We start from the raw sequence: 14343 nt of genomic DNA, 5'->3' as shown, positions 1-14343 counted from the left end.
AACTCCACTTTTCATTGCAGGTCACATTCCAATTTAGAAATGGTCTGTTGTTTTTGTGTAGAATAAGAGAAGACAACTTTTCAAAAGGATGATTTTTTTTTAAATTTTCAGTCAGTTCATGAGGCACCCGCTTATCAAGCTTTTTCAATTTGCTTCAAATGCTGAATGTGGTAGAATGGTTCACACTGAGTTCTTCAGCAACTACTCACGTAGTTGGAAGAGGATCAGCTTCGATGATTGCTCTCAACTGGTCGTTGTCGACTTTCAGTGACTAACCACTGTGCTCCTCATCTTCAAGGCTCTCACCTCTTGAATCACCATTGCACTGTGTGTTCATTAGCAATTTGTGGGCCGAATGAGATGTTGATGTGAGTTTTCTCCACTGCTTTATGACCCATTTTAAAGTCAAATTTTAAAAAAAATTGCTGAAATTTGCTTTTTATCTAACATATTTCTATTGTGGGTTCAACTCCTGAGTCAGAAAGATCCCCTGGTGGAGGAATGGCAACCCATTCTGTATACCTGCCTGGGAAATCCCATGGACAGAGGAGCCTTGTGGACTATAGTCCATGGGGTTGCAAAAGTGTTGGACATGACTTAACAACTAAACAGCAAATATATGTATATAAATATGTTTGTGTGTGTGTGTGTGTGTGTTAGTCCGTCAGTCAAGTCACTCTTCGCAGCCTCTAGGACTGTAGCCCACCAAGCTCTTCTGTCCATGGAATTCTCCAGACAAGAATACTAAAGTGGGTAACCATTCCCTTCTCCAGAGGAATCTTCTGGACCCAGAGATTAAACCCAGGTCTCCTGCATCGCAGGCTGATTCTTTACTGTCTGAGCCACCAGGGAAGCCCATATATAAATGTACACCTGTATAATATTTGTATGTATGTATAAAAATATATATATGTTTAAGTGGTCTAATCCCTCTCTTTTTTCTAAACTTTGTTCATATTACATCTTTTACTACATTTCATGCTAGTTATAGCCCCCCCAAACTCTTATCAGTGATATTGAAGCCTTCAATTCTCAGAAATTGACTTCTGAGAAGATGCTCCTTTTGGGGGAGAATCTGCTTATTAATATTAGGAATAGCAATATGTACTTTAATATAGTGTATGGCTTATATAAACTTAATTATAAACATAATCTCATAAACATATATATGTATGTGTATATATATATATATAATGGAATGTTGATTTATTTTGGATACATCCCAAATATCTATTATAAGAGATTTTATTTGGTTTCTGTAATTTTCAAGTCAATTATATATTTATTTTAATTAGACTGGTGAACTGATTCCCAATTACAAACACTTGGGACACTTAGATTTAAGTCAACAGGCAACTCATTACTTTAAACTGGATTCTGCTATTTTGTTTCTTTGAGAGACTGGAACACTCACAGTCACCATTCTTGGCATCCCAAACGGTATTAATGTGCATAGGACTGAATTCTAATCAGAAATTTTCCTGAGGGATAACGTATAGTGATTCAGTGATAGCTTTTCCTGTTTAATGATTACTTTTCTCTGTCAATGTACTTTTGTCATTTTGATTGGTGATACCCCACATATTTACATATTTTCCCTTAGGATGAGATACTTCTAAGATGACAACTCTCAAATGTTACCTGTTAATTTTTTCAGCTTTTTCCTTCAGTGGCTAATCTATTATTGAAATTAAAAGGACACATCTTTCAAACCCATTCTCAGAATTCTCACTTATTGATAAATTTTTTCTTGCTCCTGTCCTTTTGCTGCTAAAGGTGATCAGAACTATTTGTAATGTTTTGTTTTTTTTTTAACCTACAGTTGGCCTTTGATAAAATAGACCTTGCACTAAAATATATGCTTTGGTATGGATTTTTGGTTTATAATCACTTAAAATATATTAAGGTACTGCTGATTAAGAGTAAAAATATATTTTATAAATATATTTTCAATTTTAAATGGTAAAAATGATGGCTTATTTTTGTCACATAATTTTATACCCAACGTTCTATGATTCTGTGTTTGTGATTGTATAACTGTAGTCCTAAATAATAGCACTGAAAATCTCCCAAATATTTTGATGTTTTGTGTATACCAGCTCAGTTTGTTCTCATATTATTTTACAGATGAGAAAAATGAATCACAGCAAAATCAAATGGCTTTCCTAGTACACCAAACTAGTAAGGATTGGAGCAAGTATTCACATCTGACCAGCTTTATCCAGTTTCCTTAGGGCTTTGGGGGATACTTTGACAACATATGATAAACAGCAATACATTAAACTATATATATGACCCAAAAAGAGGATAGCAAATTTCTTATATGGATACAGGACTCCAAAGGCAAAATATATACCCAACATAGTCCAGGAAGTGGAATGGCAACGTACTAAGCAGGAACAGTATTTTTAACAAGGTAAGTGTAATATAGAAATGTGAGTTTTGTTTTTTCCTTCTATGTATTAGTCTAGCACACTCTCTTTTTTTTACTCACAATTTTTTTAAAGCTATTTGTAAGAATGCCACATTTATTCTTATCATTACATATCTTTTTTTTTTCCTGGACATTCTAGACAATAAGTAAGAAAAGATAACAAGAGAAATATGTATTTGAAAGAGGTGGATAATCAATATTTGTAGAAATAATTATATTCTTAAAAAGTATCTCCCAGGAAATTCATTTAAAACATTGTTGGAATTGAAAATTTTATCTCATGTGAAAATAAAATGAGAATAGTTCTGTATGGCAACATAAAACATAAAATGTCTAATAAATAAAATATGCACAACTTAAAATGTGCATTATAAATGTTTCTTAGAAGGAAAATGAAGCAGACAAATAATTGGATATATTCCTAATAACAGGTGGTGTTGGTATTGTCTCCGTTAATTCATTGAGCACATATTTATTGAGCAATCAGTGTATGGCAGGTACTGCATGGATAAAATGTGTGAGCCAAAGCATTGCGTTTACAGAGTTTAACAGTTGAGTTGCAAAGACAGATTATCCATATGGCACTTTAAAAATAATTATAAATCAGAAGACTGTAACCTAGTTGGGAAGTTCATAGAAATTGCCCTGCAAAAGAGACTAAAAATCTAAAATAAATTGAACAGTCTTATAGGTGGAGATGATGGGAGTGGGTAGTGTCTTCAAAGCAGAGGGAACTTATGGTTAAGATCCTAGTTGAGGCAGAAACATAGTGGTATTAGAGAAAAAATCCTGTGGAATTAGTATATAGTGAGCAAAAGGAAAAGTATATTACAAGGTAAAACTGTGATACTGAGTACATATCAGATGTGACATTGGTCCTGCTCAGACATGTTAGTGACACATTCTTAAGAACAAAGGGATAATAATTAAAATTATTTGATTTATTTAAATTAAGTTAAATAATTTAATATTAAAAATTAGGGAAACATGTTTGTATTTGTGTTATATAAAAATCCCCTGACTGTCTTGAGAGAATAAATTTAAAATGGGATAAGAATTCAGAAAAGACGTTTGAATTCTGTAGGAGAAGGCAAGGGTGGAATGATTTGAGAGAATAGCATTGAAACATGTATATTCAGTTCAGTTCAGTTCAGTTTAGTTGCTCAGTTGTGTCCGACTCTTTGCAACCCCATGAATCACAGCACGTCAGGCCTCCCTGTCCATCACCAACTCCCAGAGTTTACTCAAACTCATATCCATCCAGCCTGTGATGCCATCCAACCATTTCATCCTCTGTTGGCTTCAGGTCAAACAACAGGGAGGGAACACAGCTCTGCCCATCAACAGAAAATTGGATTAGAGATTTACTGAGCATTTATTGAGCATGGTCACACCCATAAGAACAAGACCCAGTTTGCACAAGACCCACAGTCAGGTTTCTCCCATAAGGAAGCTTTCTGTAAGCATCTTATCCCTATCTATCAGAGGGCAGACAGAATGGAAACCACAATCACAGAAAACTAATCAAACTGATCACATGGCCCACAGCCTTGTCTAACTCAATGAAACTCTGAGCTCGGCCATGTAGGGCCACCCAAGATAGGTCATGGTAGAGAGTTCAGACAAAACATGGTCCACTGGAGAAGGAAATAGCAAACCACTTAAGTATTCTTGCCTTAAGAACTCCATGAACAGTATGAAAAGGCAAAAAGATAGGACACTGAAGGATGAACTCTCCAGTTCAGTAGGTGCCCAATATGCTACTGGAGAAGAGTGGAGAAATAACTCCAGAAAGAATGAAGAGTTGGAGCCAAGGCAAAAACAACACCCAGTTGTGGATGTGACTGGTGATGGTAGTAAAATCCAATACTGTAAAAAACAACATTTCATAGGAACCTGGAATATTAGGGCCATGAATCAAAGTAAATTGGAAGAGGTCAAATAGGAGATAGCAAGAGTAAACATCGACATTTTAGGAATCAGTGAACTAAAAAGGCCTGGGATGGGTGAATTTAACTCAATGACCGTTATATCTACTACTGTGGGCAAGAATCCCTTAGAAGAAATGGAGTAGCCCTCAAAATCCAAAGAAGAGTCCTGACTGCAGTACTTGGATGCTGCAAGTACTGAAAACAACATCCTGTCTCAAAAGCGACAGGATGGTCTCTGTTCGTTTCCAAGGCAAACTAGTCAATATCACAGTAATCCAAGCCTATGCCCCAACCAGTAATGCTGAAGAAGCTGAATTAAGACCTACAAGACCTTCTAGAACTAACACCCAAAAAGGATGTCCTTTTCATTATAGGGGACTGGAATACAAATTAGGAAGTCAAGAGATACCTGGAGCAAAAGGCAAGTTTGGTCTTGGAGTACAAAATGAAGCAGGGCAAAGGTTAGCAGAGTTTTGCCAAGACAATGAATGGGTCATAGCAAACACCTTCTTCCAACAACACCAGAGAAGACTCTATACATGGATATCACCAGATGGTCAATAGCAAAATCAGATTGATTATATTTTTTGCAGCCAACATGGAGAAACTCTCTACAGTCAGCAAAAACAAGACTGGGAGCTGACTGGCTCAGATCATGAGCTCCATATTGCCAAATTCAGACTTAAATTGAAGAAAGTAAGAAAAACCACTAGACCATCCAGGTATGACCTAAATCAAATCCCTTATGATTATACAGTGAAAGTGACAAACAGATTCAAGGGATTAGATCTGATAGACAGAGTACCTGAAGAACTATGGACAGAGGTTCATAACATTGCACAAGAGCCAGTGATCAAGACCATCCCCAAGAAAAAGAAATGCAAAAAGGCAAAATGGCTTTCTGAGGAGGCCTTACAAATAGCTGAGAAAAGAAGAGCAGCTAAAGGCAAAGGAGAAAAGGAAAGATATAACCATATGAATGCAGCGTTCCAAAGAATAGCAAAGAGAGAGATGAAAGACTTCCTCAGCAATCAAAGCAAAGAAATAGAAGAAAGCAATAGAATGGGAAAGACTAGAGATCTCTTCAAGAAATTTAAAGATACCAAGGGAACATTTCATGCAAATGTGGGCACAATAAAGGACAGAAATGCTGTGTACCTAATAGAAGTAGGAGATACTAAGAAGTCCAGTTCAGTTCAGTTGCTCAGTTCAGATGGACACAGTCGTTTCCATCTCTTTCCGACTCAATGGACTGCAGCATGACAGGCTTCCCTGTCCATCACGAACTCCCAGAGCTTGCACAAACTAATGTCCATCGAGTCAGTGATCCCATCCAATCATTTCATCCTCTGTTGTCCTCTTCTCCTCCTGCCTTCAGTTTTTCCCAGCATCAAGGTCTTTTCCAGTGAGTCAGGTCTTTGCATCAGGTGGCCAAAGTATTGGAGTTTCAGCTTCAACATCAATCTTTCCAATGAATATTCAGGTCTGATGTCCTTTAGGATGGACTGGTAGGATCTCCTTGCAGTCCAAGGGCTCTCAAGAGTCTTCCCCAACACCACAGTTCAAAAGCATCAATCCTTCTGCACTCAGGTTTCTTCATAGTCCATCTCTCACAACCATACATGACTACTGGAAAAACTATAACATTGACAAGATGGACCTTTGTTGGCAAAGTATTGTCACTGCTTTTTAATATGATGTCTATATTTGTCAAAGGTTTCCTTCCGAGGAACAAGCACCTTTTAATTTTATGGCTGCTGTCACCATCTGCAGTGATTTGTAAGCCCCAAAAATAAAGTCTGTCAATGTTTTTGTTGTTACCCCAACCATTTGCCATGAAGTGATAGGACCAAATGCCATGATCTTAGTTTTCTGAATGTTAAGTTTTAAGCCAACTGTTTCACTCTCCTCTTTCACTTTCATCAAGAGGCTCTTTAGTTCCTCTTTGTTTTCTGCCATAAGGGTAGTGTCATCTGTTTATCTGAGGTTATTGATACTTCTCCCGGCAGTCTTGATTCCAGCTTGTGCTTCATCCAGCCTGGCATTTCACATGATGTACTCTGCACATAGGTTAAATAAGCAGGGTGACAATATACAGCCTTTATGTATGTGGTCCTTTTCCTATTTGGAAGCAGTCTGTTGTTCCATGTCCAGTTCTAACTCTTGCTTCTTGACTTGCATACAGATTTCTCATGAGGCTGATAAGGTGGTCTGGTATTCCCATCTCTTGAAGAATTATACACATTTTATTGTGATCTACACAGTCAAAGGCTTTGGCATGCTCAGTAAAGCTGAAGTAGATATTTTTCTGTAACTCGCTTGATTTTTGATGATCCAACGGATGTTGGCAATTTGATTCTGGTCCCTCTGTCTTCCCTAAATCCAGCTTGAACATCTGGAAGTTCATGGTTCATGTACTGTTGAAGCCTGGCTTGGACAAGTTTGAGCATTACTTTTCTAGCATGTGAGATGAGTGCAATTGTGTGGTAGTTTGAACATTCTTGTATCAGAGTCTAGGGAAGGAAGTGGAGTGAATATTTGATTTGAGACATATAAACAGTAATGAGCAAACTGAGAAAAGACATGAAGCTCCTTAAGTATAAGAAAAAGCATATACAATCCTAAGAATAAACTGATCTTCCATTCTTTCTGTTCTTGAAAGAAGGGGATAAAAATGTCCCTGCTCCTAAAATAAAATAGATAAATAAATAATAAGGAAGAAGAGAGTGGAAAAAAATAAAATTAGAATACTAAGCCACAGTCAGATCATTCAGAGCAATTTATGTCATGGAAAGTTGTTTGCATTTTTTACTAGTTCAACTGAGACTACTTTAAGGGGATTTAACTCATAAATGATATTATCTGATTTATGCATTTAAAAGGTCACTGTAGTATGTAGCTGTACAATGATGCATAAACCATGATTGCCCCAGTAGGACTTGAATAGAGTCAAAAGCAAAGGTAGAGAAAGTTGCTAGGTTGTTTTAATTGCTCAGGTAAAAAGATAATTGTGCTAATTAATGGAGCACATACTTTCATTTATTGAAAATATGTGTGTACAAATTCAACATAAAAAGATATATGTATAGAAATGTTCATGAAAACATACTTTAAATTGAAGGTAGTTTCTTAGTATGTGCAAATAGAAAACACAAGAATGAATTATGTAGAGCAATAGTAAATAACAACATATAAGTATTAAAATAATTTTAGATCATTTTTTATTGAAAACATATTTATGGTCTAGTGAAAACATAAATTAGTACAGTATATGTGTGCATATATACATATATACACATTTGTCTATATGTTTATGGCCATAGAAAATAGAGAGTCTCTAACTGGAGTTTGCATGAATATTTGATTTGTTCTTCCCTTATACTTTCTTGCATTTTTTTTTTATTGTTTGAGTATTTTGTTTAAGGTCAAAAAAAATAAAAATAAAGAAAAGAGGAAAATGTTAACAAAAATACTGTCCTATCAATAGAAACAGAAAAAGAGTTTACCAAATTACACACCTATTAATAGCAAAATCCTCAGTAAACAAGGAATAGAACAGAACTTCCTCAACTTGGTAGAGAATATATTCAAGAAATCCACAGCTAACATCATATGTAATAGCAAAAACCTCAAAATTTTCCCACTAAGAGCCAGTGCAAGACAAGGATGTTTCCTCCTGCCACTCCTCTTCAGCATCATACTGGAAACTCTAGCTAGTGCAATAAAATGAGGAAAGGAGATATACAGATTAGAAAGGAAGAAATAAAATTGTCTTTGTTTGCTGATGGCATAATAGTCTATATAAAATTATGACAGAATAAACAAAAACTACTGGAGTCAACAAGCAGTCATGGCAAGGTTGCAGGATACACAGTTAATATAAAATAATCAACTGCTTTCCTGAAATGAATTCCTGAATCAATTCATTTTCTGAATTTTCCAGCAATAAATACATGGAATTTACAATTAGAAATATAACACATTTACATTAGCACCTCAAAAATGTAATGGTACGTATAAATCTAACAAAGTATGTGCAACTTTTATATGAAGAAAACTACTAACTCTAAACAACAAAATCAAAGTCAAACTGGATAATTAGGTATTCTGTGTTCATGGATAGAAGGACCCATTGTTGTCAAGATATCCGCTCCTTTCAGTTTGAATTGTAGACTCAGTGAAATCAATGCCAATTAAAATTACAGTTTGTGTTTGTGTGAACATTGATATCAACAAACTGATCCTAAAATTTTATATAGAGGCTGAAAGCCCAGAGTAGCTCACATAGGATTGACGGAGAACAAAGACAGATAAAGTACCCTCCTTCAATACTTAATATAAAGCTACAATAATCAAGCAACTAAGGTGTTGGTGAAAAAAGAGACAGATAATAGAACAAAACAGAAAGCTATGAGTGGACCCACATAGATATAATCAACAGATCTTTGTCGAAGGAGCAAAGGCAATACAACAGAACAAATACAGTCCTCTCAATAAATCATTCTGGAATAACAGCCTCCACATGCAAAAGATTTGATTTAGACACAGACTTTATACCCTTCATAGAAATTAACACAAAGTGGACAATGGACTTAAATGTAAAAATAAAAAATATAAAGTTCCTAGTAGTTAGGAGTAAACATAGATCAATGTACCCATGTCTTTTTATGTACAACAAAAGACAGAATCCATGAAAAAAAGGCTTGATAAACTGCATTAAAACTTAAAAAGTCCCTTTGTTGAAGACATTGTCAAGAGAATGAGAAGATGTTCTCCATAGGCTGGGATAAAATATTTTTACAAGGCACACCTGATAAAAAACTGTTACCCAAATATATGAAGACCTCTTGAAACTCAACAGTAAGGAAACTACATGATTAAAACAGTTGGCCAACTATCTTAGCAGACTCCTCAGCAAAGAAGTACAGATGGCAAATAAGCATATGAAAAGATGCTCCATGTCATATGATATCAAGGAAATGCAAATTAACACAATGATACCATTACACAGCCATTAGAATGGTCAAAATCCAAAACACTGACACCACCAAACGCTGACAAGGATGTCCAGCAACCAGAATTCACTCATGACTGGTGGGAATGTGAAATGCTGCAGCCACTTGGAAGAGAGTTTGGCAGTGCCTTGCAAAATTGAGTATACTTTTACCATATGATCCAGCAATCACACTCCTTGGTATTTACCCAAAGGAGTTGAAAACATGTCCACACAAACACCCACACATGGATGTTTATAGCAGCTTTATTTGTAATTGCCAAAACTTGGAAGCAAATAGAAGGTTCTTCAGTAGGTGAATAAACACTGGAATGTTATTTATTTAGAGATAAAAAGAAGTGAGCTAACAAGTGATGAAAAGATGTGGAAGATCTTCAATACATATTACTAAGTGAAAGAAGTCAATCTGAAAACATTACATACTATATGATTCCAACTATGTGACATTGTGAAATGGCATGACTATGGAGACAATAAAAAAGATCAGTGGCTTCTAGGGATCCAGACCAAGAAAAGGATGAATAGACAAAGCAGAGAGAACTTACAGGACAGTGAAAATATCTATATAATACCATAGTAATGGATACATGTCATACATTTGTCCAAATTCATAAAATGTATAACATTAAGAGTGAAACAGAACATAAGCTATGGACTTCAGATGTTTACGAATGTGTTGATGTCCCTCAGTTGTAATATTGTGTCACTCCAGTGGGAGATGTTAATTATGGTCTAGGCTATGTATGCGTGGGTACAGGGGATACATTAGAAATTTCTATACCTCCCCCACAGTTTTTCTGTAAACTTTAGAGAATAAAGGCTTTATTTTTTTAAAAAAGGAGAAAAGGAAAGAAATAGAAATCTCTTCTTGAACTAAATTATATTCTTAGTCCTCATCTATTTTGGGGCTTATATCTCCTAACAATATATTTGGTTTTGTATTACTCTCTGCTTTTTCTCCAGAATATGTATTCTTAATTAAATGATATCTGTTGATATATATGAGTTAATTTGAGCACTCCTTGGTTAGTGACATGTTCACATCTCCTTGGTGTGAACTTGTATTTAACTTTTTATCAAGAACTTTTATTTTATTTTTAAAATATTTTATGACTTTATAATAATTGATATACAATAATAACTAGAGTATGATTTTATAAGCCGGTGTGCATGCTAAGTCACTTCAGTTGTGTCGGACTCTTCGTGACCCTATGGACTATAGCCCGCTAGGCTCTTCTGTCCATGAGATTCTACAGGCAAGAATACTGGAGTGAGTTACCATGCCCTCCTTCAGAGGATCTTATTGACCCATGGATCAAACCCACATCTCTTATGTCTCCTATATTTGCAGGCAAGTTCTTTACTACTAGCATCATTAGGAAGCCCTTTATAAGCATATGACCCATGAAATCATCCTAATAATCATGACAGTAAATAATCACCACAGAAGTATTAATATCTATATCAGTGTTGACCCTCCTGCAAACTTCCACCACATTTTATGCCCAGGCTTCCACTAATCTATGTATGTTATTATAAAGTTTGAATTTTATGTATATATAAAGTTCTATACTCTGGCTTCTATGCTGAATGTAATTCTTTTGAGTAACTATAAAGCTACTTCCAAAGTGGTTATATCATTTTGCCTTCCCACTTAGTTCAACCACAGCTTTGCCAATACTTGGTATGGTCAGTATTTTTTATTTTAGCCATTCTAGTGGCTGTATAGTGGTATCTCATTGTGATTTTAATTTGCATTTCTCTAATGTCAAATGGTCTTGAGGATCATATTGAAAATGAATGAATCCAACTTTAAAAATGGCTAATAATTTAAGCATAAATCTCACTAGATTTTTGTTTTGGAATTATCCATTCAACTTGTATTATTTCTCAATTTACAATCATAGGCCCAAATCTCAAAATACCAAAGTGACTTTCCTCAGTTCTAGGTGACTGTCAGATTTTTATAAGTCTTCACAGGCTTTTTATTATTTACTCCAAATATATATTTTCCATCAATATAACAATGCCTGTCACCTTTCTAATACATATCATTCATAAACTCTTGTAAGAGAGCTTACATGTATGACTGTCCCTATGCCTCCCTACCATTTTGCAAGGTTAATATATTTATCCAACATAAACAAGATAACTGAAGAGCATGTATTTTGTCCAAAATCACATAGTTATTAAGTGATAAAGCTGAGGTTCAAAGTATATCTGCCTCATTCCAGAGTCTACAGCCTTTCTACTTCATGCTGTTTGCTCTCAAGATTAACACCAGTTTTCTTTCACTTATGGTTTGAAAGGAAGGCACTAAAGAAAAAAGCTAAGTCCTTTTGGAGTAAGTCCAAAAGGATTTTCCAAAAATCTTTTAAAGCAACGTTTCTCAATTGTGTGAAGAAGCAAATGGGTAAACATAGCTCTGAATTAGTAGAACTCAATAGTAAGAAACAACATTACATTTTCAAAGCAATTCTTTATGCATTTGAAGGATGACAAGTCCAACTTAAGAATCCAGTCAACATGTCTCATTAAGGATTTTGGAATTTTTCATCTTCTCTATAGCATTCTTTCTATCAGTGAGAGTTTAATGGATATTAATCCAAAGATTATAGGAACATAATCATGATTGTGAAGGTTTAAGACTTAGAAAGCTTTCAGATATGCTGTCTTCTCTGTTCATGTATGGCACAAAGAAAAATACTTATGAATGGACAAGAATTTGCTTAATAATTTTTCAATTTTTCCTTAAAATTTTAGTATTTCCTTCAAACACTAATTTTTTCGAGCAACAAATATATATTGGAAACCTACTATATGTCTTCACTGACAATTTTCTTGCCTTCATGGTAAAGAACCAGCATCTTCAGTATGTGAGAGTAGTTGACTGGCATTTTCATGTTAAAATTTTTGTGACTATTTATTTTTTTAATCAGTACCTATCCAAGTGTTTGAAATTTCCTGGACAAGGTAATACTAGGAATTTATTTGCAACCCATCCCCTTTTTAAAAATTCCTCTAGTTTAATAGAAGAAAACATCTTCTAGAAAGATCCAGGAATTCTTTGCATGAACATATCACCTCAACAATACATTGCCCTGCTCAGAAAACTCTAAATTACCAACTGTGTCATTTCAAAGGGCTTCCCTGATAGCTCAGCTGTAAAGAATTCAGAAGAACCTGCAATTCAGAAGATCATGGTTCAATTCCTGGGTCAGGAAGATCTGCTAGAGAAGGGATATGCTGCCCACTCAAGTATTCTTGGGCTTCCATGATGGCTCAGCTGGTAAAGAATCCACCTGCAATATGGGAGAGCTGGATTCGATCCCTGGGTTGGGAAGATCCCCTGGAGAAGAGAACAGCTACCCATTCCAGTATTCTGGCCTGCAGAATTCCATGGACTGTATGGTCCATGGGGTCACAAACAGTTGGACATGACTGAGTGGCTTTCTCTGATTGCAAATATTTCAGTTTCTTGCCAACCGTCTCCTACTTCCCAATTCTGTGTCCTATTTACTATTCTATCATGTTAATTTTATAATGTTTCAACCCCAATGTTATTTCTATTAGCCCTGTGTTATTTTCGGGTTGAGGGGGATCTGTAGTTTTTTCTTTTTAAGTTTAAAACCTGGTCTAGCACTATAACCAATAAAGTGAATACAACTTCTACTCAAATATTCTTTTTTATTTTCCACCACCAATGGTACTTACCTGACAAAAGCCTGAATTCTCTACCTAATTCTGCAATATATCCTGATTGCTGAATGTAGGAACTGGAGAAGAACATGCAGTGTTACTGACTAGTCTTTCTTTGAGTTTTTAACCACAAATAACCAGTCTTTCTCCCTTCCATAAGTCCTACTGCATTTCTATCAGTCATTTTCTCTTTGTCTCTCCAGACCTGTTCTTTACACTTCTGATAACTGTACTCTTTCTTTGAAAACTGATCTATGAGGATGGGATCTCCAGGTTTTGAATTATTTCAGCCTTTTCTAGGAGCAGGAGTGATAGCTGGAGAATCATTTGTCATATCTCAATTTGGTTCACTCAAAATTATTGGTTTCTATTGCCAACCCTCCCTACTAACAAAATTTGTGCGTGTGAATACCCATACTTCTCAGGAACTCAAGTCAGCATTTAAATTCTTTCACTTTCTTTCTGATTCCCTTCCTCCTCAGGGCAAGGTTATTTATCAGGTCTTCATGGAATAGAAATTATCACTCACACTTAAGTGTCGAACTCTTTGCAACCCCATGGACTGTAACCTACCAAGCTCCTCTGCCCATGGGGATTCTCCAAGCAATAATACTGAAGTGGGTAGCCATGCCCTCCTCCAGGGGATCTTTCCAACCCAAGGCTTGAACCCAGGTCTCCAACATTGCAGGCAGATTCTTTACCATCTGAGCCATCAGGGAAGCCCCTTCAATTGCACATCTAACTCTATTGTATAGCAAGGGTTCTTTATATCCCATCCCTAAAAGCCAAGATTTTAACTCCCATCAAGACTCCTGCTATTTTACATTCTACCCTATCATCTCAATACAATAGGTGAAGCTATATGATTGGGAGGAGCAGTGGAATAGCTTGAAATATGGAATACTGAGAAATAGCGTCCTATTTCACATGTATTCAAATACTGATACATCAGTCCATCTCATACACACTGAAATATTTTATATTTGAAGTTGTGTAGATTCCCTGAAGTTTTCTAAATTAGTCCCAAGAACTCATTAGCTGTAAATTGAAAAGACTTCTTCAACTGGTAATGAGTTCCCATTATTGGAGGTATTAAGGTGAATTAGAGCAGTCATCTTCCTAGTATATTGTCCTGTAAATTAATGCATCATAAATAAGTAGATTGAAGAAGATAGCTTTCTAAAAAAGATGAATATTGTGATTCACTCAAACTGATGTTTTATGCTTCTAATGATGAAGTTTAGGATATAGTAAAATTCTTTAGT

General features: G+C 35.5%; 1 long non-coding RNA gene across 1 annotated transcript in view; it reads left to right on the top strand.

Moving 5' to 3' along the window:
- Positions 1 to 14343, top strand: part of LOC110134833 (uncharacterized) — a 42329-nt gene that overhangs the window by 2119 nt on the left and 25867 nt on the right. The window contains exon 2 of the long non-coding RNA XR_011492970.1: positions 2128 to 2416. This is a non-coding gene — a long non-coding RNA (uncharacterized lncRNA). The remainder of the gene's footprint in view (positions 1 to 2127; positions 2417 to 14343) is intronic.

Source organism: Odocoileus virginianus, chromosome 19 (assembly GCF_023699985.2).
Source record: "Odocoileus virginianus isolate 20LAN1187 ecotype Illinois chromosome 19, Ovbor_1.2, whole genome shotgun sequence".
NCBI classification, from domain to species: domain Eukaryota; kingdom Metazoa; phylum Chordata; class Mammalia; order Artiodactyla; family Cervidae; genus Odocoileus; species Odocoileus virginianus.
The sequence above is the reverse complement of the archived record's forward strand: the minus strand, read 5'-3'. Positions and strand labels throughout refer to the sequence as shown.